At 51.8% G+C, this 26,634-nt stretch overlaps 1 protein-coding gene across 1 annotated transcript in view; it reads left to right on the top strand.

The window, feature by feature from the left end:
* The first annotated feature begins 575 nt into the window (after positions 1-575).
* HPCAL1 (hippocalcin like 1) overlaps positions 576-26,634 on the top strand; it is a 111,146-nt gene continuing 85,087 nt past the window's right edge. Inside the window, exon 1 of the mRNA XM_030844534.3 lies at positions 576-909. The gene's annotated coding sequence lies outside the window, so the exon portion shown is untranslated. The remainder of the gene's footprint in view (positions 910-26,634) is intronic.

Genomic DNA, 26,634 nt, shown 5'->3' with positions numbered 1-26,634 from the left:
CGGGGGAGTCCAAGGGATTTGTCAAAATGGCCTAGAGTCAGCAAAGGCAACCAGAACTGGAACCCAGGCCTCCGTTCTCCCGGCCCCGGTCTCCTTCCCTGAACCAGGCGCGGGAATGCTTGCGGCATCTGCTCACGGGACAGGTGGTGAAAGGGACCAGAGGGACCAGTAAGGGAGCCTGCGGCGACTGAAGCCTTTTTCCCTTCTGGGCCACCCGGGCCGCACTTCCGGAAGAGGGCTCGGGGTCGGCCCCTCCCGCGTGCCGCCTCCAGGCCTCTCCCACACCCTCAGGCCAGAGGCCAAAGGTTAGGGAGGCGGAGCCGGTGCTTGGCTCCGCCCCTGCTCCGAGATCCAAGCGGGGCTAAGACCGGGTCAAGGCCTCAGCCGGGCAGAGCGTGCGTTAGAGAGTAGCGAGGGGCCGGCGTTGGAAGAGCGGAGGCCGGGCGCTGCAGGGCCATAAGGGGGGCGTGGTTAGGGACGGGGGCGTGACCTGAGTGGGTTGACGGGCGGGGCTAAATTGGGGCGTGGTCGAGGCGGGGGCGGGTCCGCAGGAAACTTGAGCTCCCACCCCGGCCGGGCGCCCCGCCTCCGGGCCCCGCCTTCGCGTCCCTTCCTTTCCCGGTCTGGCAGGCGGGCCGCGGCGACTGCAGACGGCGGACTGGCGGATCGGCGGACTGGCGGGCACCTCCACTTCGCTCTCTCCCTCACTGCCGGCTTCCTTTTGTCTTTCTGCGAGGAGATGAGCGCAGGGCCGGCGCGGCGGCTGCGGGCGCACGGAGGCCCGCGTTCCTAGGCACCCTTTCCGGCCTCGGCGCACTCGCCCCTCGTAGCAGCCCGCGCCCGCCCCAGCGCCGGTGGCTCGGAACTTGGGCTCGGGGAGCCGGCGGATCACGTCCTGCGACGGAGCAGGTAGGAAAGGGGCGGGCTGCGGGGCTGCGGGGAGTACGGGCGTGTGCACCGGCGTGCGCTGCGATCGGGCTCTCAGCGTGTGTGTGTGCGTGTGTGTGTTGAGGGGTGATTGTGTTTCTTTGCGCAGTGGAGTTGTGGGTGACTGAGTACGGTGGTGTGTCCCTGGAATGGCGTGTCCTCGTGCGGATCCGTGTGTGCAGTTGGATGTGCACATTTGGGGCTGCGTTTGTGGAATTGTGTGTCGGGGCGCAGTTGCTGGTGGGGACCGGGGCGGGGAGCGTGTCGTGTGTGAGCGGCTGTGCGTGAGGCGCGTGTGGCAGGGTGGGCGTGGGCGGTCCACCCCGAGCGCGGAGCCCGGGGTCCCAGCCGGCCGGCCCAGTGCGGACGGAGTACAGAGCCCCGGAGGATAGCTGGGATCCGAGGGGGCTAGCCCGGGCTTAGGGGGCAGCCCTGGTTAGCCCTGCCCGGGGACAGGTCCGCGCGGCCCACGTGAGTCGCCTGTGTGCTCTGGCCAGGGGAGGGGACCCTCGCGGCGGCCATCTGCTCCCTCTTCCCCAGGCGGAGGGGCGACGTACAGAGCCCTGATGCGGAGTTATGAGCCCTGGCATCGCCGTGACTCGCACTGCGACCTGGGCCCGACACGCCACCTTCCCGGGTCGCGGTTTTCTTATCAAGTGGGGACAGTTCCTCCCTCGGGGTCTGTCGTGACGATTAAAATGAGAACCACTAAAGATGGCTCTCGGCCCAGTGCCTGGCACATAGTAGGTGTTAATGTTAATTGCATTAGCGTCTCTCTTTTAAAAAATCCTTTTGTTTTCTTTATCGTGGGTGGGACTCTTACACCCCCACGCCACCCCGCGCGTGTTTTGTGCCTCACTCGCCGTCCTAACTTAACCATGAAGCTCCGAGATTCGAGAAAGTTTAGGCTGCCTGCTGCGCCGCCTCCCCGCCGCAGCTCCCGGGCGGCGCCGCCTCGAAGGTGCAGTAGCGCGCCTCGCGGGGCGCCGGCCCTTCTCCAGCTGCGAAGGCTCAGGCGCCCGAGCGGGGGTCCCTCTCCTGGCCGAAGGCAGAGGCTGAGGAAGTCAGGAGCCCTTTTGTTCAACAAGTGCCTAGTCCCCGGGGCGTGCACATCTGCAATCTGAGAGCCCCGGTGTGAAGTGGCGCTCCCCGCAGAGACGGATCTCGGGCTCCCAGGGCACCCTGGCCAGGCCCGGTCACGCCGAAGGCTGCCCCCTTTTCCTCCCCGCCAACATCGATTCCCCCTAGAGGAGCATGATTGCCGGAGCATGAGTCCTGCCTTAGGCCCTGGCATTGAACACCCTCTGGGTACCGGCCCCCGTCAACAGCAATCCCCTCTCCCTTTGATCAGCCTTACGCAGGAGTCTGAGGGTCTGCATCCTAGTCCCACGCCTTAATTTTTAAATTGCTTAGTTTCAAACCTACTACTCATTGAACTGCAGTGAATGTGCACACAGCTCTAACCATGATTCTCTCTCTGGCGGAGTCCTGCCAGCATCGCCACAGCGCTTGCTCAGGCCCAGCAGGGTGAGCTGGCCAGGGCTGCTCTGCCGCTTTCTGCCACAGCCACTGTTTCCTTCCCTCCATCTCTGGTTTCTTCCTCTCAGGACCCTTCCCGGTAGGGAAAAAAAAAAAACCCTTCGCCAGGGGAGCAGCTGACCTCATGGTACATGAGGCTGTTAAAATGAAGCGCTGGCAGGGAGTGGGCAGGGCCTGCATCTGGGTCTGGGTGCCTTTCCAAGTATCAGATGCTCCCGGTTGGTGTTCTCAAGGAAGCTTGTTCAGGCTTTTATGACACAGTAGCAGAAACCTCTGGTTTGTCTTCCACCCGGACCGAAGCCCTGAGATCTCAACAGTGATTGCATGTCAGGGGAACGAATAAGCTAATTTGTTATCCTGATTTGGTGTCAGGAGCATACTTAGAATGGAACCTGCTTTTCGTGTTTCATAAAATGATTTTATATCCTAGAGGAGACAAGGCTCTTGATCTGAATCCTATTCTCTTCCCCATAATCCAATTCAATAATAATATTAAAAAAAATCAGTCTGACTTTCTCTGCTCAGAAGACAGACCAAAAGCTGGGATTTTTTCCCCCTTAGTTAAAACCAGCATTTGCCTTAAGGAAACCAGTGTTTTGGCCCTAGATCTATTTCTGTTTCACTTTTGAAAGGCCTGTAATTACCGAGCTCTTGAGGTTCTATTGGATAATGTGCCAGAGGGAAGGGCCAGGGGCTCTGCCTCCTGCTTGCCGGGGGTCGTGGTGCCTTGTTCTGGCCTTGCCTGCTCCATTTGCATTCCGATTTTTGTAAGTTGGAAAATAGATGTCAACGTGTGATAATAATTTGGGAGACCTGGCTTTGGGAATCAGATGTCCGGAAGGTCATCTTCTTGTGGAGAAACAAGAATAAGTCAAAACCCCAGAAGAACAAAGATTTGCCCCAACTCTAGCCAATGACCCATTCATTTCCAATAAGCCCTTCTAGAGAGAGACTCTAGAGAAATAAAAAGCTTGGACGAATTCCTTCAGAATTTGTCCTAATGTCCCTTTCTGACCTCAGGGCTGTGCAGAATTAGAAATACAAGCGACAGAAGGGCAAGGAGTGGGCCCCCGTCGGCCCACACTCCCCAGCCTGGGCCTTGCACTCACCAAGCCCCATTTCTACTTGGAGCTGCTGTGCAGTTGCATCTGGTAAAGAGGTAGTGCTATCATCTGGGGCTGGCACCCCCCTCTTTTCAGGGCTCTGTGTGCACAGTTCCAAGGTCACCATTCACATAAAACAGCATGGTGAGGGACTTCCCCGGTGGTCCAGTGGTTAAGGCCTCGCCTTTCAACGCAGGGGGTGCGGGTTTGATCCCTGGTCGGGGAGCTAAGATCCCACGGTTTTCTCGTGGCCAGAAAACCAAAACATAAAACAGAAGCAGTATTGCAACAAATTCAATGAAGGCTTTAAAAATGGTCCACATCAAAAAAGTCTTTAAAAACAAAAAAATACCGTAGTGAGTGTTCGTCCCTCAGGGCAGTCTGCATTCCCCTTATTCCCACAGGCCTCCCGAGACTTACTCTAAGACCTCGCATTGCCACTTGGAAGTGGTAGAGTGCCAAGGTCTGATAATCCAGGGTAATAGTAAGGAGCCCCAGACTTTATTTGGCATCAGACAGCAAGCTTCTTGGCGGCCAACATTCTATCTAGGTTGGGGATTGGGTTGGTATTAGAATTTAGCATTCCACCAGGCCCTAAACCGTGCTCGTTTGTTGCAGGATAATGCTTCCAATTTACGAGCTGCCAACCCAGACTTGATGGCGGATTCTGTGTGTTTTGCTAGTTTGTCAGCCCTTGATGTCATTGTGCTGGGGAAGGAGGGCACTTGGAGACTCAATCATGCTCTCCTTTAGGACGCACCATTATCCCACAGTCTCGCTGGGTTCCTTTCGTGTTTTCACGCCCACACGCAAGTCTGCGCATCTGTGCACCTCATGTGGCTCCTGTCCTCTTCCCTTTGGGTTGAGTTTCTAATCGGGGGATGACAGAGGGTAATTGTATATGGAGATAGCAGAGCGAGCTTAGGGCCTCTCGGTGCCACTTGCCCCATGGAAAAAACTCTTTCAAATCACTTCCCACCAAAAAGAAAAAAAAAAATTCATTGGAATCTACTGGTGTGGGTTTAATGTAACTTCAGGTAATCAATACAGTTTGACGGGTGGAACATGTCTTAGGCACTGAGCAAGGGGCAAGTCTAAAGAATTAAAAAGAAAAAAATCATCTGAAAAGCTCAGTGAATTCTTTAAGAGAGCCTTGCCTCGGCCATGTCGTTTCAAGTCGAATTGAATTTCAGAGGCAGTGCTTCATATCTTTGCGTTCATGACACGTGACTAATTAAAGACACGTTGTGAGAGGCCTCAGGCTCCCTCCCCTGCCTGCACCAGGGCAGCAAAATGGCTTCTTTGACCTTTTCCTTTTCCTTTATAAGCCTAGTGTACCCTCTACCCCTAGACCCCTGCTCGCTAATCCAGTAGCTGTGTTTTCTGGATATTGGTTTCTCTTTAGAGTCTTAGTACAACACAGGCTGGCAGGAAGCCGGAAGACTGCAGTAGGGGTGCTGGCATCAGCCTCACCGGCCTCATTAGGCGAGAAGTCTTCTTTGAGGAGCTAGTGATGGGTTTCTGACCCTTGGTTAAGAAATACTCAGGATTGTTAAATTCTGACTCTTTGGATAAAGCAGCCATGGTCCTGGACACAGGAAAAAAGCTTTTGGAGGTATGCAGTTCCCCTCTTGAAAGTCTTCCCTGATTGCCTGAGTACGCTGTTGCCCAACCGAAGTCTTCCCTTGCTGTGTGTCCTCTTCAGCAAGGGAGGTGTCCCCTTGGTCAGGCACCTGCCGTCACGTCTGTGCACTGACAGGGAGCTCTCCCACCGCCCTGACCCCGTGCTGTGTGTGTGCTCCGTGCTACTACATGTCACAGCAGAGCCCAGAGCCCACCGCGCCTGCCCTTCCCCCATTTCCCCACCCATCTAGCGGGTCAGACCTCTGCTGCCCCGCCCTCCTCCCCATACCCATGCCTCTTCTGCCCAACGCCCAGCAAAGCCTCATCCCTTAGCCTGGAGCTCGGCTTCCATTTCATCCTGTCCCTTTCCACCCCCCCCAACCCCCCAGTTCAGTCTCTTCCTCACTAACTTCTTCTGAACACCTACTGTGGTCTTGCTTCAAGCTGGGCTCCGAAAGCTGCCCACGGGCTTCATCCCTGCCCCTGAGAGCTTGGTCTTGGGGAGAACATCTAGTGAATTGGTGGAATTGACAGGTGCTGGGAGGGCAGCTCCCGCCCCGGGCCCGGGCCTGGGGAAAAGCCTCGGGAGGAGGTGTCTGGAGGGAGGTGGTACAGTGAGGGTGAGGCCAGGCAGGTGGGCACAGCGTCTTTCTTCTCTCGCAGCCACACTTGATCCACTAAACTCCTACTCGATCTTTAAAAATTTTTTTTCAATTAACAGCTTTGTTGAGGTATAATTTATATACCACAGAGTGTACCCATTTAAAGTGTATTAGTAGGACTTCCCTGATGGCGCAGTGGTTGAGAATCCGCCTGCCAATGCAGGGGACACGGCTTCGAGCCCTGGTCCGGGAAGATCCCACATGCCGCGGAACAACTAAGCCCGTGCGCCACAACTCCTGAGCCTGCGCTCTAGAGCCCACGAGCCACGACTACTGAGCCAGTGTGCCACAACTACTGAAGCCTGTGTGCCTAGAGCCCGTGCTCCGCAACAAGAGAAGCCACTGCAATGAGAAGCCCGTGCACCGCAACGAAGAGTAGCCCCCGCTCGCCGCAACTAGAGAAAGCCCGCGCGCAGCAATGAAGACCCGCCGCAGCCAAAAAAAAAAAAAGTGTATCGTTAGATGGGAATTCCCTGGTAGTCCAGTGGTTAGGACTCTGAGCTTTCACTGCCGCGGGTGAAGGTTCTATCTCTGATGGGGAACTAAGATCCCGCATGCTGCATGGCGTGGCCAAAAAAAAAAAGTATTATTCGATACTTTTCAGTAAACTTACAGAGTTGTGCAACTGTCACCACAATCCAGTTTTAGAGCGTTTCCCTCGCGCCGCGCCGGAAGGCTCCCTCGTGCCCATTAGCTGTCACTCCCTGTTCCCACTCCTGGCCCCGGGCAACTACCCTCCGGCTTTCTGTCTCTAGATTTGCCTTTTCTTCCTATGGTTCCTTTTATAGATTTGGCTCAAGGGTCCCCTCTGGGAGGCCTTCCTGGAGTCTTCCAGTTAGAATTGGCTTCTCCCTCAGGCTGCTGAAGTAGCCAGTGCTGTCTCCCTGTGCGTCGGGGAGCTCTCTGAAGGAGGCTCAGGTCTTACTGGCCCCTCATCTGTCACCTAGCACAGCGCCGGGCACCTGGGATGCCCAGAGCATGTTGGCTGGACTAACTGCAGTGGCCTCCCTCACGTTTCTTTTGTGAACTCCTGAGTATCCAGCAAAGTGTTGGCATTTAAAGCACAGAGTGTGTCCTTGTGTTGTGAGGCCCTGCTACATTATCTTGTTTCAGCAGGAACATGTGAGGCAAATGGGATGAAACCCATTTTTTAAAATGAAAACGTGGAGGATGCCCAGGGCAAAATAAGTAGCCCAAAGCCATTGGTAGATAAGAAGCAGCAAGAATTAAACCTTCCCTTCCAGGCCTATTAGGCAGTAAGGAGATGCCCTTCTGTGGCTTTTCCTGCCATCACCTCCCAGACAATGTAAATTCCTTCAAGGGCATGAGTGGTACAGGGCGCAGCTTCCTTTGCCCCAGTACTTGGCCGGGTAGGAGTGACTCAGTTTAAGTGTGTGGACGTGCAGCGAAGTTTCTTGGTCAATAGATGTGGAGGAAGGCCCTGGGGGAGGGAGGGGGCGCATGCGCCTCCATACCTTGTGCGTTCAGAAGTCTCTTCCTGTGTCATTTTTAAAAAATTAATTAATTTTATTTATCTTTGGCTGTGTTGGGTCTTTGTTGCTGCGCGCAGGTTTTCTCTAGTTGTGGCGAGCGGGGGCTGCTCTTCGTCGCGGTGTGCGGGCTTGTCATAGCAGTGGCTTCTCTTGTTTCGGAGCACGGGCACTAGGCCACGCAGGCTCAGTAGTTGTGGCGCACGGGCTCAGTAGTTGTGGCTCGTGGGCTCTAGAGCGCAGGCTCAGGAGTTGTGGCGCACAGGCTTAGTTGCTCCGCGGCATGTGGGATCTTCCCAGACCAGGGCTCGAACCCGTGTCCCCTGCCCTGGCAGACGGATTCCTAACCCCTGCGCCACCAGGGAAGTCCCCTCTCGTGTCAGTTTTGTTCTTTGAGGAAAGTAGCAGGGGAGGAGATCCCATTTTACAAATGTGCATCCTGAGACACAGAAATTGTACACCCAGCGCATATAGATCGGTCTGGGTCTGGTGTGTAGACCACCAGGTCACAGATGGTCTCTACCACTCACGGATGCAGAGAACTTTCACCGTGGACACTGAGAGTGTCTTGTTTCTTCCTGAAGGATTGGGGTTGTTAGACCCTATTTTTCAGAATATCCCAGGGGAAAGACCAGGGATGGGGTCAGGCAGACCGGGGGTTCCAGTCAGTCTCCGCTCTGTTGTTTATTGGCTGAGTGACCCTTTCTGAGTTTGCTCATGTGAGCAAAGGGGTGCCGGGCCCCCACCGGACAATCTCATGAAACCTGGATGTAGAGGACCCGGTTGAGTCTGGCTGGTCATGTGTCTGCGGAAATGGAGAACGCTGCAGGGCTTCCCCAGCAATCAATGTTTCTTTTCAAATTCAGGATTATTAGGCATATTTTGACCCAGACTGTAGCAGCAAGACACATGACATGAGAGCCTGTGAATGTGTGTGTGCCAAGGGTCCTGGAAGGGAGCCGGGAGGGTCGTGATTTGGAGTTCGGGGAGCTGCCGTGTTGGATTGCCCCAGCTCGCATCTCCTGCAAAGCGTCGCACAGGGTCCCTGATGCAGCCACAGTGACCCTGAACTTGGGGCGGGGGGCGGCACATAGAGAGAGACCTGTGGGTTATTTCTCAGACATTAGGAGGCCCAGACCCGCTAATCCCCTCCCGCCTTGGGCACTTGGAAAGCGTTTATTAGTTTGGGTGCGTGGGTGCCAGTGGGCTGAAGGGGGACTCCTGGCAACACCGGCAGAGTTATGGTTCTGAGCAGCCGTATGTGTGGATCACAGCGATGTTTTCCCTCCAGCAGCAAAATGCTCAGGTCTCTGCTTCCTTCCTGTGCATTTAACAGACGTTTCCAGAAAACAGAATTGACGACAGCTCCCCACCCTTCGCTGTCACTCCCATCCTCTCTCTCCGCTGCGCTGTAATCCACTTTTGGAGGGAAGTGAGAACCTCTCCAAATCAATCACCTGGGTTTAAAGACAGTCGTTTCCAATGTTGTGCCGTTTTCTGTATTTACGGGCGTGGCTGAGTGGAGCCGGTGGGGGTCCCCTGAGGGGCAGGATTGGTGGCGGGCTCGCCCCCTCTCTCGCTCTCAGCCCTCCCCGGAGCGTGGGGCGGCGGCGGCAGGGATGAGGCTTTATTAAAAATCCCTCAGTCGTGCGGTGCCAGTGCCACGCTTTGTGACGCAGCCTGGACGGCCTGGCTCAGCTTCCAGGGGTGGGAGCCCGGCCGTGCCGGCTGCTGCGGCTCGTTTGGGTGTGTTTCTCCTTCCTGGTGAGTAAAGGCAGAAGCAGGCCTCGGACAGACGCTAAGCCCCGGCTTTCCTTCATGCCAGAACTTTGGCATTCTTGTTCTCTGGGGATGGCTTTTTCTCTCTCCTTTCTCTCTAAAGACAGGATAAAGGATTACTGCCTTATTAGCCTACGTTCCTGGTGATGTGCTTTCACCTAAAGACAACATGGCCTGCCTCATTGTTCCCAGAGCTAGCCGTAAAGTGAGAGCTTGTGCATTTGGGAATTAGTTTCAACATTGTTGGTGGGGGGGGGGCAGGGGAGGTGTAGCTCAGGTAAGGGACTCTAGGTCCTCAGGACCAGGGACCCTCAAGCAGTGTAAAGGTCTCACCGTGTTCCTTGCACTGTAACTCCTTCCCCCTGGGTGTTGTCCTGGGCCAGTTGCTGTCTTTCCAGTACAGCCACATCATCGCCCATCACTGGTACCACCATCGCCACTATCATCACCATCGCCATCAGTAGCATCACTATAACCATCATCACGACCACGTCATCATCATTCAGCCTCAGCATTGCTTCCCAAACTTTGGCTACTGCATCACATAGCCCATTTCTGCTGAATTAGCTGTTCCTTGGGGGGATGCCCCCTAGTGTTAGGGGAGTAATGGGGGGGGGTTACAACAGGATAGTGGTAGGCACAGAGGACCTGAATGGGTGGATGATGGAATGTCACTCTGCAAGTGGCCTCATGAGAATAACTAATCTGTAAGATTCTTGGAAAAATCTCACCTGCGATGATTAATTTTATGTGTCAGATTAAATTTTATTTTTTAATTTTATGTGACAGGGCTAAGGGATGACCAGGTAGCTGGTAAACCATTAAGTATGGGATGTATAGGTATGTCTGTGAGGGTGTCTCTGAAAGAAATTAGCATTTGGTTTAGTAGACAGAGTAAAGAAGATTGCCCTCGCCATTGTGGATGGGTGTCATCTAATCCACTGAGGGCCTGAGTAGAACAGAAAGGCAGAGGAAGGAGAAATTGGCTCTTTCTCTTGAGCTCGGACAGGCATCTTCTCCTGTCCTTGGACTTCAGTGTTCCTGGTTCTTGGGCCTTTGGGTGTGAACTGGGACTTACACCGCTGGCTTTCTTGGTTCTTCAGCTTGTACTTGGCAGATTGTAGGACTTCTTGGCCTCAAATCGAGCCAATTTCTGTAATAAGTCTATCTGTATATGCATATACAGTAGTTCCCCCTTATCGGTGGTTTCACTTTCCAAGGTTTCAATGACCTGTGCTCAACTGTGGTCCAAAAGTGTTAAATGGAAAATTCTAGAAATAATTCCTAAGTTTAAAATTTTGTGATGGGAGAACAGTATGGAGTTTCCTCAAAAAACTGAAAATAGAACTACCATACGACCCAGCAATCCCACTACTGGGCATATACCCTGAGAAAACCATAATTCAAAAAGAGTCAGGTAGCACAATGTTCATTGCAGCACTATTTAAAATAGCCAGGACATGGAAGCAACCCAAGTGTCCATCAACAGATGAATGGATAAAGAAGATGTGGCACATATATACAATGGGGTATTACTCAGCCATAAAAAGAAACGAAATTGAGTTATTTGTAGTGAGGTGGATGGACCTAGAGTCTGTCATGCAGAGTGAACTAAGTCAGAAAGAGAAAAACAAATACCATACGCTAACCCATATATATGGAATCTTAAAAAAAAAAAAAGATTCTGAAGAACCTAGGGCAGGACAGGAATAAAGGCGCAGATGTAGAGAATGGACTTGAGGACACGGGGAGGGGGAAGGGTAAGCTGGGATGAAGTGAGAGAGTAGCATGGACCTATATACACTACCAAATGTAAAATAGATAGCTAGTAGGAAGCAGCCGATAGCACAGGGAGATCAGCTCGGTGCTCTGTGACCACCTAGAGGGGTGGGATAGGGAGGGTGGGAGGGAGATGCAAGATGGCGGGGATATGGGGACATATGTATATGTATAGCTGATTCGCTTTGTTATACAGCAGCAACTGACACACCATTGTAAAGCAATTATACTCCAATAAAGATGTTAAAAAAAGAAAAAAAATAAAATAAAATAAAATCTTGTGATGTTCTGAGTAGCATAACGAAATATCACACTGTCCCACCTCATCCCTCTGGGATCCCCAACCGTCAACATCATCTGCTCCTGACATCCAACCATGAACATCATCTGCTCCTGACATCCAACCATGAACATCATCTGCTCCTGACATCCAACCAGCAACATCATCTGCTCCTGACATCCAACCATCAACATCATCTGCTCCTGACATCCAACCGTCAACATCTTGATGGCTCAAGTGATCCAGGATCCCCAAAGCAGATGATCCTCCTTCTGACGTATCATCAGAAGGTCAGTAGAGGCCTAACATAACATCGCAATGCGCACGTCATTCACCTCACTTTATCTCATCATGTAGGCATTTTATCATCTCATGTCATCACAAGAAGGAGGAGAATGGTACAGTCTGCTATTTTGAGAGAGAGACCATATTCGCATAACTTTTATTATAGTAGATTGTTATAATTGTTCTATTTTATTATCATTGTTGTTAATCTCTTACTGTGCCTAATTTATAGTTTAAACTTTATCATAGGTATGTATGTACAGGAAAAAAAATAGCAGTATAGGGTTCAGTACTGTCTGGTTTTAGGCATCCACTGGGGGTCTTGGAACATATCCGCCTCAGATAAGGGGGGACTACTGTATGTGTGTGTGTGTGTATGTATATATATGTGTGTGTGTGTGTGTACACACACACAAGATATAAGATATATGCATATCCTGTATTTGCATATGTCTGTTTATCTGGAGAACGCTGGCTAATTCACCACCCATTCTTTCAGGCCCAGGGGGGAGCCACTGTCACCTTTGTCCCCCCAGGGAGGACAGATTGGGCTCCTGGCCGTATTCTCCAGGCCCTTTGCTGATGCGCCTCTCTAGGGCCTGACCTAGCAGGTTGGGGACTGAGCTTCTCTGCCTCTCCCAGGGCAGTGGGCCTCTTTGCATACGGGGCCCCTGTGGATTTCTCCTCCATGGCCCCGCATTCCTGGCACTGAGCCTGGGACTCAGTGGATGTCCAGATGTGTGGCCAAACCACCATCCTCTTCTCTCAGCTGTAGGATGGTGAGTGAATTGAATTATTTAAAACTTAGCACCTCAGCTAAGGGGCTTGCTTTGCAGGCCTGAATGTGCGACTGTGCGGTTCAGTGCACTAATGCTGTTTCCTGTGCTGTCGCTGGTGGTGAGTGTTTTATGCGCTCATGAAAACTGCAGGACAGTGGCCTGGAAAGCATCACGACCTTATGGGCTGGTGGAGTGACTGCCCTCCTGTTATGAATGTCTGGTTTCACTTGGCATGGGCGGCTTTTCCTCCCCAGATCTCAGTTTCCTCATTTGTCAAATGCAGCTCGGGGCTCGATAACCTGTAAATTCTCTGTCAGCTCTACAAGCCAGGAAAAATGCTTAAAATTGTAAACTTGAGGGGCTTCCCTGGCGGTCCAGTTGTTAAGACTCTTCGCCTCCACTGCAGGGGGTGCAGGTTTGATCCCTGCTTGGGGAACTAAGATCCCACATGCCGCGCGGAGTGGCCAAAAAAAAAGTAAATTTGAGTTGTAGGGCACATCCAACATAAAGCATGGAGAGAATTTTCATAGCTAAACTGACTGCAACAAAAAAATGAACCTCTTATGAAACACAGATGCAACCGCCATCTGAAGAGCTGGCATCACAATTCAGAAGAGAGTGACAATATTGAGGAACAGATCTGTGGAACACAGACTAGAAGGAAGGGGTAGGGCAGAGGGTACTGAACTTAGGGAGACGACCTTTGTGTGTTTCATCCACCCATCCGTCCATTCAGTGCCTTCTTATAACTTCCTGTGCCAGGGACGGTGCTATGTCTTAAGGGAGCTGAGATTAAGAAGACAGGGACTCCTGGTACCAAGAAAGAGTGTGATTTCATTGGGGTATTTGCTGTGGGAGCACGGAAACAGGTTGGCAGTTGAGCTGAGGTCTTATGCTCTAGATCCGAGAGCCTTACTTAGAAGCTGTTTACGATTCCTTTTTTTTAAAAAAATTGTTTATTTATTTATTTATTTGGTTGCACTGGGTCTTAGTTGCGGCAGGCGAGATCCTTAGTTGCGGCTCGCCGGCTCATTAGTTACAGCACGTGGGCTCCTTAGTTGCGGCTCGCCAGCTCCTTAGTTGCGGCATGTGAACACTTAGTTGCGGCATGTGAACGCTTAGTTGCGGCATGCGTGTGGGATCTAGTTCCCTGACCAGGGATCGAACCCGGGCCCCCTGTTTTGGAATCACGGAGTCTTAGCCACTGTGCCACCAGGGAAGTCCCATGTTTACAATTCCTTTAAGAGGACAATATGGCAAGAAAAGCCAGTGTAGAGGATGTAGATGTCGCCCTCCTCGGTGTAATGGGGCACTTCTGTTTTTTCTGGGAGGCCATGCTGCTCACGATCTAAGAAACTGGTGGACTGAACTTCTTGTTTTGACTAATTGTGAACCAGAGAAAAGTCAGAATTAGGGAGTATTGTAGAAGATAAATAATTGTATTATTTTCAGACAAAAGTATATGTATTGATGCAAACTCCTGACCAGCTTTCACCTCAAATTGGTCTTTTTAATGAGTTACTAAGAATTCTTTGAAATGAACATATTTCTGGTAGTAAGCTAGTAAGTATTTGCTAAAGGGGTTGAAAATAAGCAATTTAAACGTGTCTCTTAAATATGGGGCTGAAAAGCAAGATGTAGAACTAGATAGGGAGGGAAAAAAAGCTCAGAGAAAATAGATGGGAAGGACATATACCGAACTGTTAGCAGTTGAGTCTGATGGGATCATGAGTGGTTTCTCTTTTCTGCTTTTTCATTTTGCTCTACATTCTAAATTTTCACCCACGGGAATGTGTTAGTTTTGCAATTAGGAAAAAAAGAAGGTTTTAGAAAGGAACCCGAAGAACGCATTCCTCTGATAACCTTGTTTATCCTCTTAATTTGCTTAGCAAACTTTCTTTTTATAGTCAGACTGGCTGGAACCCATAAATTCCATACTTGTGATGATTTGAATTAATGGAAATTTATCATGCTACATTGTTAGAATTTGTTAATATCATCTAAATTCAATACTGAGTAACTCTATTAACTTGGTTATAAAAAAAATGTTCCAAGTCTTCCAAGAAATTCGCCATTTCAACATGGCAGGGGTAGAGTTTGTTTATGATCTAGGATGTGCTTGTTCCGTTTTGTTTGCTTCAATCTGGGCGTTCACTTTGTTTCTTGCCCTGTAAGGAGGCTTCACGGCTCCTGCTGTGTTGACATTGGGTCTTTTAATGAGGTGGTTTGATGTCCTCGGACCACCTACCCCAGCTTTTCCTTCTGTATTCTCCTCACTGAGTGATCGCGCAGTGGCCCTCTTCCAGGAATAATCTCCTTACTGTTTGTCTCTCAGGATGATGTTTTTTAGCTCCCTTTTCGAAAATAACTTTTTGGGTTTCCCATCCCATCCCAGCCCTTCCTTCCTGACTCCCCCAGAGTGGAACTGCTGGTCTTCAGCTCCTGCAAATTGAAGGGCTTCTGAGGGTCATCCTTCCCCCCTGCCTGTGCTGCTCCTGCCTTGAACTTGGGTTGATGTTGGGTTGACTTGGGTTGACCTTGCGTTGATCTTGGGCTTACGTCGGGTTGACCGTCTTTATTTACCGGCTGGTGGGCAGGGCCATCTCAGCCCTTGTCAGGGCCCTGCCTGACTTTCGGTGGCATCCCTCCAAAGGCTTCTTAGGCTGTTATTCCTGTCGTTTTGCAGAGGTTTAATCTGTCTGAGTCCAGGATATTGAGTCAGCAGTGGAAAGTTATGAAGGCAAAGCCAGCCATAAGAGAAATTGGCTAATAGGAAAGATTAATTTCAGAGTGAATGAAGGAGAGGGATGCTTGGGGGCTGGGCTGTCTCTCCAGGCAAATAATATTGCTATAAAATGTGATAAATCAGAGGTTGCCTTTGCTACTAGCTCAGTGCCTGCTCATAGTTTCTTGAATTAGAAATTTAAAAAAATCATATCTCTATAGTCTAGTGTCTGTATTTATGATCTTGTGAAAGAAAATATAATTGTCAGCAAAATTACATACACATCTGGTTAATTATTTCAGGATCTTCACTATGAGGAAACCATATTTTTAAAAAATTAGTATGGCCCCTGTGTTCAGAAATTGTTATTTTTGAAAGCTGGGTCCTTAGCTTATTGCGGGATTCCACATGGAGGTGGGAAGGAAGCTCTCCTGTCACTGGAAACAGGTAGGTTACCATGGAGACCGGGTGTGTCCCACTGGTTTCCTGGGTATCCCAGTTGTCCTGGAGAAGGAATAAACCTCACTTACTGTGATATTTCTGAAACTGTGTATGTGAATTAAATTTTTCTAAACAAAGGTCCTCTGTTTTATTGACTTACACAGGGATTTCTGACAGAATTTTGCCTTCCGTTCTGTTTGCTTAATTTTTAACATGCATAACCCTACCTTTCCTGCCAAAATGCTTAAAATGAATCGAAGGAACGCCTACCCCAAGACAACAACTGGAACAAAATCTTTGAATAAAGCCAGGAATGCTCTCTTTAGTGTGAACGATGATTACCCTGTACAGTTCAACAAATTAGTTCAATAATTCTATATTGTATGCCAAGTCCAGCTCTGGGCCTGGGGATACAACGAAGAACAAGTTGTTGGGGGACCTGCCCTTGGGGAGCTCATATTATGACTGTGACCCAAGACGGCGGGAAGCCAAGGAGGGACCCTGGGCTGACCTCCCCTGGCTTACGCTGCTGGCCACTGCCACACAACGGGGCCTTGAACCCCTCTCACTGTCCCGTGGGGTGACGGCCCCCGGGCCTTGTTGGAGGGATGACACAGCAACTGATTCGTTTGAGCTGTTCTTATTCACAGGCATTTTCCAGAGTGTAGAACCTTGCTTTATCAGTCTGCTTATGATTTTATACACGGAAAAAATCCTACTCGTGCCTATGCTTGGGTTCCTCTCCATCTAATAGTTTCTAAAGGCAATCCCTTGACGGTTAGCTGTGTAGAAAGCTCTCTGTGCTTCCTGCGTCTTGTTGAGCGCCTGGCAGCTTCCTATCTCCCTTCATCCAGTTCGGCTTCAGCATCCTCCAACCCTGTGGAAACAGACCGCCTCCCCCGCCCACAACATTAGCAGCTGGAGGCCTGCGGTGGGCATCCCTGCCTCGCTCTCCCGCCCTCTGCTTCTTTGCAGTCACTTCATCAGCAAAGGCACATCCACTCTTTTCCTTCCCTTCTGCGGGTTGGTGGTCATGAGCAAAGGCCTCCTTCGGCCCCTCCGTCGGACGGCCCGTTTTGCACAAACTCCTTAATTGGTGGGGACCTCGAGTGGGCTCGTCACAGCCTGCAGAGGCTGTACGTGGGCGTGGAACAGAGCTGGTGGCTGTGTTGGCTTTCAGCGACGTTGAGAAAGTGGCAGACCCCGGCCTCTGTGTGCTCTGTGATTTGACCGGAGAGCTTGGTCTCGCAGCTGCAGAGGATGCTGCGCTCTGAACAAGAAAACGACCTTCAGACCCCAAGTGGCCTGGGCTTAGGGACATCCTGCCTGGTTGGGTTCCAGTTTGGAGGTAACTGCACACTGGAGATGTCTCTTCCTGATGCTGTCCTGACTTCCTTACCGTCTAATGGATAGGGAACAGACCATTCTTTTTTTTTTTTTTTTTTTTTTTGAAATAATTTTTCTTGGAGTATAGCTGCTTTACAGTGTTGTGTTGGTTCCTGTTGTAAAGCAAAGTGAATCAGCTACATGTATACATATATCCCCTCCTTTTTGGATTTCCTTCCCATTTAGGTCACCACAGAGCACTGAGTAAGTTCTCATTCGTTATCTGTTTTATACATGGTAGTATATATATGTCAATCCCAGTCTCCCAGTTCATTCCCCCACCCCAAGACCATTCTTTTTAAAGGAAAAAAGTCACCTCTATCACTTTGTCCCGATCCTCCTTTCCTCCCCGAGGCTCAAACACCTCCCACCTTCACCTTCTCCGCGCAAGTCCCTTGGGTCTGCAAAGCACTGCCCTGGAGCATCTGTTTCCTCATCTGTGAAATGGGAGTTATAGAAGCTCCCAGGACTGTTGTACAAATAGCCATTAGACCTCCTGTAAACTCTAAAGTGCTGTATGAATGTAGGGACCGTCACCGTCACCATTGTTATCACCATCCTTATCCTCATCACCAGTCTTCTTATTCACATCCTGCTGCCCCTGACACATGATTGCCTAAAACAGCAGGGTCTTTCTGGTTTCCTTTGTGGAATTGGAGTTCCCAGTCTTCTGCCTTTTTCCCTTCTCTGGTCTGGAGTCAACCTGCGGTTTTCATTTTCCTCCTGCAAGATGTTAGCCCACAGAAGAGGTCCGGGGTGTGTACTGACTGAGCCTTACAAAGGACGTGGACATTTGTATCTGCTTCTGCATCTTCCTGGAACGTCGGACCTGCTCCGTCTTTCTGTCTCTGCCCCGCAGGGAATGGCTGTTTGCGTGCTGGGCAGCCTGGGAATTTACTGCTCAGATTAAAGACATCTGTTGAAATGAGGGCAGTCAGCTTGGCTCAGATCAGATCATAGATTGAGCAAGGAGCCCCCTTAAACCTGCTTCTGGATTACAGCCAGCTGTGTGGTCACCTTTGTCGGGGACAGAGGGCCAGGATGGGGTGGGGACTTGCCATGAAACTCTCAGAGACTTTTTTCTTTTTATTTTTTTAAGGGACGTCTTTCACGTCTGACCTCTCCTTGCTCAGGAAGCTGGCCCTGGGGACTCCCCATCACGGCCTTGGGCCTGGGCTATGATTCTCAGCGCCATCATTTGAGGAGAGGAAGATTTGCTACACCCTTCTGCTTGCCCCTTGCACCCTCCCAAATCACTCTCACAACTCCCAGCCTTCTCAGGGCTTGCCTCTTCCAAGAAGCCTTCTGGGCCTGCTCAGGTGCCCCGCTTAGGTTCCCTGCTCTTCCTGGGGCACTGCTGCTCCGGCTCCCACGGCCCTGCCATCTGCAAGGCTCTGGTCCTGGCCAGTCACCTCCAAACGTGGGTCTCATCTTACCTCCAGGCCAGGGGCTCCTAAGGGCAGGGACCATGTACTGAGTAGTCTCCCTTTAAGTAGAGACCGGGCTTGGGAAGAATCCCTAGGTAGGGAAAGGTGCTCTCTCATGAACCGGCCCTGCATTCATTCATTCATTCATTCATTCACATAGCTCCCCCTGTGTGCCAGACTCGCTCTAGGAGAATATCCGGCAGAAATCCTGCCCTTTCAGAGCTGATGTTTCTAGCTGGGAGCAACAATCAGTAAACTAGATTAGTCAATTTGTAGTATAATACAGTAATACTTAGAAGATGCGGGGGAAAAAAAAGGGAATTCCCTGGTGGTCCAGTGGCTAGGACTCCAGGCTTTCACTGCTGAGGACCTGGGTTCGATCCCTGGTTGGGGAACTAAGATTCCAAGCTGCAAGGCGCAGACATAAAAAAGAAGCTGTGGAAAAAATGTTAGTGAAGGTCCAGAGGTATTGGATAGGGGGGAGTGGGTGAGAAATGAAATTTTAAATAGAGTGGTCAGAGAAGGCCTCATTAGAAGGTGATATTTGAGCAAAGACTGGAAAAAATGAGGGAGCTGGTCACGTGGAAGCTGGGCAGGACGGCAGGCACAGGGAACAGCAAGTGCGAGGGCCCCTCTGCTCAGAGGCTGGACAACTAATGGTGCAACCTTCCAGCCTGGAGAACCCAGTGAGTTCTGGCCAGTGAGATGTCAGTTCAAGGCTGCTGGCATGCTCTCCTGTCCCTGCTCCCTTCCTGAATAAAAAGCCAGAGTCCTAAGACAGAAAGATTTTGACCCATCCATCTTCTCCTGCCTGGAAAGCAGACGCAGTTTGTGGAAATAGGGTAGCCATCCTGTGATCACGAGGCTGAGATCCATGTGCTAAGGATGGTAGAACAGAAAGAGACTCTAGGTCATTGATGGCATTCTTGAACCACTGCCCAAGCCCTGGACACAAAGAAAACCCTTTCTTGTCAAAGCCATGGTTTGCTGGGTTTTAGGTTGTTTGATGGAGTGTCCGAAACAGGACCTGCTATTCCCAAGTCCCCCAGATAGACCACTGCCTGCTCAGATATGGAGGCAGGCCCAGGAGACATTCTAGCCCCTTCTCAGCTTTTCTTTCCCTCCATCCTATCAAGCTGGTCTCTTAAGTTAGTCATCAAGATCTAGAGCCCCCAGATCCATCCCAGTCTCTCCAACTTCACCGCTCCTGTGCTGCAGTGACACCACCTTTCTGCGTGATTGTGTTTCTAGCTGGTTTCCTGACCCCGCCTCTCCCCACACCCACCAGACCGGTCGCCCACACACAGCCCCAGCCCCAGCCCTGCACGAGCCTTCTCTAAAGGCGGTTGCGTTGCTCCACGCTCTCAATCCTTGCTTGCAGAGCAAAGTCCAAATGCTAAGCGTGGCCTGAAAAGCCCTCCTTGTGACCCTCGACCCTGCCTGACCTCTCGACCGACCCTTCATCCCCTACATGATGTCTTGAATTCCACTGACTGGCAGTTCCTCATCACCCATTCACTCCTCTGGGCCTTTGCACGTGCTGTTCCTTCTGGGAATCCCTGACCGCACCCCCTCCCCCAACAAGCACCCACACATCCTTCAAGAATCGAGCAGGGCTTTCCCTACCAGTTGATCCCTTTTCCCGTGCACGCGACTGTATTGTCCGTGTTAGAGCACCTCTTGGAGGGGGGGAAAATGGCATTTAAAAAAATACATCTTCCCAGTAGACAGAATTCCCTGGAGAACAGAGATCAAACACGTGTGGTCTAGAGACTCTAGCCTGTGTTGGGGAATTGCTGGGGGTGGTGGGTGACTGAGGCAGTTACAGGTGTTGGCCCCCAGGTGAGGTTCCTTCCCTCTCACCTGCACCCATATCCTTACAGGCCCAGAAGTGCCTTCTCCAGGCAGGAGCCTCACCTCACTTACAATGATAATGAAAATAGTAAATCTCAAGTAACTGACACCATGCTAAGTGTGGTGCATGCTTTATCGCAGGTAGTGAGAAGTGGCCCACCTTTACTCATTCAACAAGTGGTTATCGAGGGCCTACCGGGGATTCTTCTAGGCACAAGGGACACATCAATGGAAAAAAAAAAAAAGACCCCCCCCCAAAAAAGAAAAAGCCTCCCCTGTGTCCTCATGGAACTCACATACACTTCCACTGTTGCTACTTCCCACGCCTTGCACTAAAGCACCAAAAGCATTCTCATTATTAATTTTAAGTGTGATGCAGGAAGTCTATGAATTTCAACATGCAAAAGGTCCTGCTGTCTTCTCAGAAAAAAAGAGGAGAATTAAGCAAAAATGTGCTTCCGTCAGGTCAGTGAAGAATTTTTCCAAACACGAAAATTTTAAATTATGAACTTTCATCTTGCTGTTTTAAGGGTCCCACCATTAAGAACTCTTTCACCCTGTAGTCATTAAGGGTGAAACCGAGACGTTTAGTTATGTAAAAGCCAATTAAAATAAATGCAAATACTGTTTCATTGTAATGTTAATTTCGAGAGCTGGATCAATCAAAGGTTGTGGAAATGCCAAAGTTGTTAAGACTTTGGTTGCCATGACGACAGCACTCCATCTCTCCAGGTCTGGTATTCAGATTCGGGCTCTGGCAGTGACTGCGTGTCTCCGGGCAGGGTTGGAGCTTCCTGCAGTCAGGTCTGGGTTCAGCCAGGCTACCTGTTTCGTGACCTTGGGAAGAAAGTCACCATCTCTCTGCTTCAGTTTCCTCGCTGTAGGGACGGCCCCTCCACAGCCATTCAGCGCTTTGAGTGTAACACAGCCATTCAGCGCTTCTCAGAAACCACCGCATTAAGTTTTGGAATTTCTCGTTGGCCCTGCTCCCTTTTGGGGAAACGTGAATAACAGAGGCGAGGGAAGGTGAAAACACCGCTCTGCTCCCGCCTCACCTGTCTGACCTTTGGTGAAAATGGAGTTCTTTATCATCGTGGCCAGTGGCCAGTGAATAGCTGGCCTCTTGTTGTTTGTTCTTGTGTGTGTGTGTGTGTGTGTGTGTGTGTGTGTGTGGAGGCTGAGGGCAGTTGTTGGGTTGAACTCAGTGCTTTTAACCCATCGCCTGCGATAATCACATTTCCTCAGGGGGTTTTCTCTGGGGCCACCGTTGTTTTCTAGATGAGGACATCGGGACTTGGTGGGTGGCTTGTCCGAGCTCTCAGGCTCCAGGTGGCTGGGCCAGGATGGTGCAGGCTCCCAGGTGCTGGGATGGGCTGTCCCCATGGAGCCCCGGGGGCCCAGGCTACTCGGCCTTTCCCTGCGCCCGTTTCTGCAGCGAGTGGTTCCCAAGGAGCCTCCCTCGTCAGCATCAGGCTGACCAGGCCTCAGTCCCCAGCTCCAGGCCCAGAGCTGCCATGATGTTTCTTTTGGGGTGTCCTGCAGAGAAGCTTCCTCGTGCTGCGTGGTTTTAGGACGTCACGAGTCAGAAAAGTGCGCATTAAACATCTGCTCTCCTGGCTGGAGGAGGGCCCAGGAGCCGTTGCTCAGGTGCCGCTGGCCTGACTCAATGTCCCTGCCCTGCGGTCCTGCTCTCTGGCTAAATCAGGGCTAATTAGTGCCTTTTTGGGGCTGCACTCTGGGTCCTTGTTGAATGAGATCCGACTGGCCTTTTCCCACTCTTGGGGGGCGGTTGTTGGGAAATGATGAAGCAGTTGTGTTTGTTTTTCTTCTTTTTTTTTTGTGGTACGCGGGCCTCTCACTGCTGTGGCCTTTCCCATTGCGGAGCACAGGCTCCGGACGCACAGGCTCAGCGGCCATGGCTCACGGGCGCAGCCGCTCAGCGGCATGTGGGATCTTCCCGGACCGGGGCACGAACCCGCATCCCCTGCATCAGCAGGCGGACTCTCAACCGCTGCGCCACCAGGGAAGCCCCTTGGGTTTGGTTTTTTATTGGAGTGTAGTTGCTTTACAATGTTGTGTTAGTTCCTACTGTACAGCAAAGTGAATCAGCTGTACGTATACATATATCCCCTCTTTTTTGGATTTCCTTCTCGTTTAGGTCACCACAGAGCATTGGGTAGAGTTCCCTGTGCTATACAGTACGTTTTCATAGTTATCTATTTATACATAGTATCAATAGTATATATGAGTCCATCCCAATTTCCCAGTTCACCCCCCCTCCCCCTTGGTATCCATACGTTTGTTCTCTACGTCTGCATTTGGGGGTTTTTAAAACTCTGTGCAGGAGATAGGTTGTTGCACTAACGTTTAACCTGCTGCAGAGCCGCCTGAAAGTGAGGTGAGGACCCAGAGAACTCAGAGGGGGTGAGATTGGACTTTTGCCACGGGCCTGCGGTGGCCCGACTCCACCTCGGTGCCCGCACCCATGGCCTGCTGGGAGCTCCCCAAATGCATCCTGGACAGAATGAGCTCAGAGGCAGCAGGGGCACTGGACAGCCTCGCTCCCAGGCCTGTTGGGGGGTGTATGGGTGAATTAACGTAGCCATGTAATCTTGGGGCTGCTTCGGAGGTCTCAAAGTGCAGCGGGGTCTCCCTGCCTCCCAGGCTGCTGGCCATGGGGCCTGAGCGAATGCTGCCCCGTCGGCCCCAGCACGTCACTGGGAAGGGAGGGTGCTGGTTTCAATGTGGGTTGAAGGAGGCTGCCACGTCATCCCCGTCTGGCATCCTTGGTCTCTTAAAGCAGATGGTGGGAGCCCTGTGGTTCGTCCTGCTTTCAAAACCTTGTCTGGGGACTTCCCTGGTGGTGCAGTGGTTAAGAATCCTCCTGTGCAGGGAACACGGGTTCGAGCCCTGGTCTGGGAAGATCCCACATGCCGCGGAGCAACTAAGCCCGTGAGCCACAACTACTGAGCCCATGTGCCACAATTACTGAAGCCTGCGCGCCTAGAGCCCGTGCTCTGCAACAGGAGAAGCCACCGCAATGAGAAGCCCGCTCACCGCGACTAAGAGTAGCCCCCACTCGCCGCAACTAGAGAAAAGCCCATGCGCAGCAACGAAGACCCAACGCAGACAAAAATAAATAAATAAATACATAAATAAATTTAAACAAACAAACAAACAAGACCTTGACCGGCTACTCTTTGGGGGTGGAGGTGGAGGTCAGGTTGTGCTGGCGGGACACTTGGCCCGGGAGTTAGCGGCCTGGTGTGCGCGGCCTCCCTGCCTCCGGAGCCTCAGTGTCGCCACCTGTGAGGTTAGGTAAGGCCTGGCCAGCTTGCTGTCAGGGTGAGAATGAGAGGGGAGAGTGTGAGAGAGGCTGGCTTGAAGCCTGTGGAGCCCTGCGTGAGGTACTTACTTTCCTTCTCAGCGGCAGTGCTGGTAAATTTATGAGACGTGGTTTCTCCCTTTGGAGGACTTGGGGTGGTGTCACTAGACATCTTCTGTCTTTTATAGAGCCCTTGCCCCCCCTTCCCCTCTCCCCATGCACCTTGAGGTTGGCTGGGGCTTTCTGACAGATGCTCCCGGCTTCCAGCCTGGGCTGCTGGCTACCGAGGCCTCTCGCCCCAGATCCGCCCTGGGGTCCAGCTGCATTGGACCGTTACCATCCCCCAAACGCATTCCCTTCCGCCCTCCAGCTGTTTGTCTTTGCTGTCCCTTTGGCTCAACGGCAGGTGTCAGCTCCTCTGGGAAACCCTCCTTCCCCAAGCTGGAGCCAGCTCTCTGTCTGGGTGGCCAGAGCACACGGGGCTGGCCCCTGCTTCGACCTGTGGACCCCACATCTTAGAGGCAGAGAGAGCGAGAGCCTCTCCACCGCAGCCTCCTCCAAGGAGATGAGCGCATCTGGGATGTGAGCCGGGGCCCTTCTTCCCTGTGGTCCAGAGCCCCTTGCAGCTTGTGGAATGGCTCCTGTCACTCGCGTCCACCTGGAATCTGGCTTCGCCTTCCCCACTACTCCTGGGATTGGCAACTACGGCTAAGAGTTGGGGAAATACTTTGGTATTCTTCTAGATCATGTGAGACAGAATTTCCAAAAGTGCGTTTCTTGCACAGCCGTTCTGTTACCCCAGAATGTGTAAAGCAGCTCACCGGTGGCGGGGGGACTGGGTCAGTTGCTTCTCTCGAGCCCATGCAACGGCCAGTGATGGGTTAGATGCCGGCTCTTTGCTTCTTGGCGCCGTGAGCCCCAAGCAAGTCCCTTAACTGCTCTGAGCCTCCGTTTCCTCACGTGTAAATTATCCTGACCGGGGAAGGCTGTCACGAGGATTCTATGAGCTAGTGTTCATTAAAGTGCTATTGTATTCTTGTTCGTTATTTTGGTAATGTTGGGGCTCAAGTAGGTTTTTTCTGATTTATTTTTTTGTTTTGGGATTGGACAGGAACCAATTTACCAGAGTCATCTGGGTGTGAGTACTCTCAACCTTCAGCCAGGACTTAATTTTGGCCCCGAGCTCTGTCTTATTCCGGGAGAGAATGATATTATTCAGAGCCGAACGGCGCGGGGCTTGGTTCTCTAGGTAGCGTTCTCTGCAGATGGCATTAACGCTAACGACTTACTATATATGTATTCACAAGTGGGTGATTTATGGTTACACCAGAACCGTAACTTTTCATTTCCTGACTGATGTAGCAGAAGCTTCATTTGTAATGGCCTGTTGCATTCAGTAAGTGTAAAAAGACTTCAGTTGAGGCCATTTCTGTCCTCAAGCCGTTTGTTCGTGTGGTTCTGAGGCAGCCTGGCCCGGTGTGATGGGTGGGACAGCCCAGGGGCGCCCGCACTTGCCTCCACGCGTGGCCTCCTTTGTCTCCTCAGGCACCCTCTGCAGTAGGCGGGTGCTGGGGAGGCTCCCATTTCACACAAGGGGACACTGAGAGGCCCAGAGAGGTTAAGTAACTTCTCCGAGGGGGCCACAGCTCTGCATGGGAGCTCAGGGGTGTCTGAGTCCAGCCTGCAGCAGGGCCTGGCATGGAGCATCTGGGTGACTCCCCCACCCGAATACTGTCTGCTACAGGTGTTCTGGCCTGCGAGGGGCTGTCAGGGAAGATTATTAAATGCAGCTTCCTGGCCTCATCCCACCTCTCCTGCATCAGGGGCCCCAGGGGTGAGCCTCAGAATGCCTGTGAGCTGCCCGGAGGGGTTCACGCACCCAGAAGGTAGAAACCCTTGGCTCCAGCTTTGTGGAATCCAGCTCCTTGGCAGTCCTGTGGTCAGCTGGATAATGGCCCTGAAAGGAGTCCACATTTTAATCCCTGGGTTACAATGTGTTACCTTACATGCTACCTTACATGCTAAAGGGCTTTGCCATGTGGTTACGATGGAGGATCTTGCCACGGGGAGAGTGTCCTGGATGACCAGGGTGGACCCGGTACCACCAGGGCCGAGCCCTTAAAAGGGAGGAGCCTTTCCCAGCTGTAGTCAGTCCCATGGCCGTGTGACTTAAGACTGGGCCGCGATGCAGTGCAGCGCCGCTGCTGGCTATGCAGATGGGGGAAGGGGCCAGGAGCCAAGAGGTGTGGGTGGCGGGTAGAAACTGGAAAAAGCAGGAAACAGATTCTCCCTTAGAGCCTCCAGCACGGACGTGGCCCGGCGACACCTGCCTCGCAGTGAGACCCGTCTCTCCTGCGTCACTTCACACTTTCCCCCCAGGCGCAGCCCCCGTCCCACCATCCTGGCCCACTGCTTCCACCCCCCTACCCACCCACCCCCTACCCACCCAGGCCCAGAATCCTGGCCTCCAGGTAGGTGCTGGGCTGGCGTGGTTCCCAGCTGCAGGAACCATGAAATTCCTCCGAGATGAAGATTCCTCTAACAAAGTGTGTTTGAGGTGACGCTGGCCCCATCAGCTGGGCCTCAGATTTGCCACGCTTTTTCTGATAAAGCAGCGGCAATAGGCCCCGCCCCCCTGGTGTGCACGGGGGCACAGGCTGTGGCTGCATGGATCGGTGGACGGTTCCGAGAGTCTGGCTCCAGGATTAGCCGAGCCATGCAGGGTCTCCCACCCACCCTCAGAACATTTCCTCTTATTTCAATCTTGGTTCTTTTGCTTTTTAAACTAAAGACTTTGTGCAGTTTCTGTGGAGAGCCAGAGGTGTTTTCCTGTTCAAAGTGGTCCCGTGATCTTTGAGTGTGTGATGAGGGCCTTGTAATGGGACTCGGTGAGGCCTGGATGGTCCCAGTGTAGATCCTTCTGCTGAGGAGGAAAGGTGATAAATGTTCCCTGACCAGGGATTGAACCCATGCCCGCCTGCGGTGGAAGCGCAGAGTCTTAACCACTGGACCGCCAGGGAAGTCCTGGGTCAGTTTCTTAACCACACCACTCTCAATGTTTCCTCTGAGTGATGGCCTCACACTTCTGGAAGTCTGAGATCAGGGTGTCAGCAGGGCTGGTTCCATCTGAGGGCTCTCTCCTTGGCTTGTGGACGACCACCTCCATACTGCGTCCTCACGTGGTCACCCCTCTGCGTCCCGATCACCTCTTCTTCTAAGGACACTAGTCA

Source organism: Globicephala melas, chromosome 12, assembly GCF_963455315.2.
Source record: "Globicephala melas chromosome 12, mGloMel1.2, whole genome shotgun sequence".
Taxonomy (NCBI): Eukaryota; Metazoa; Chordata; class Mammalia; order Artiodactyla; family Delphinidae; genus Globicephala; species Globicephala melas.
The sequence above is the reverse complement of the archived record's forward strand: the minus strand, read 5'-3'. Positions and strand labels throughout refer to the sequence as shown.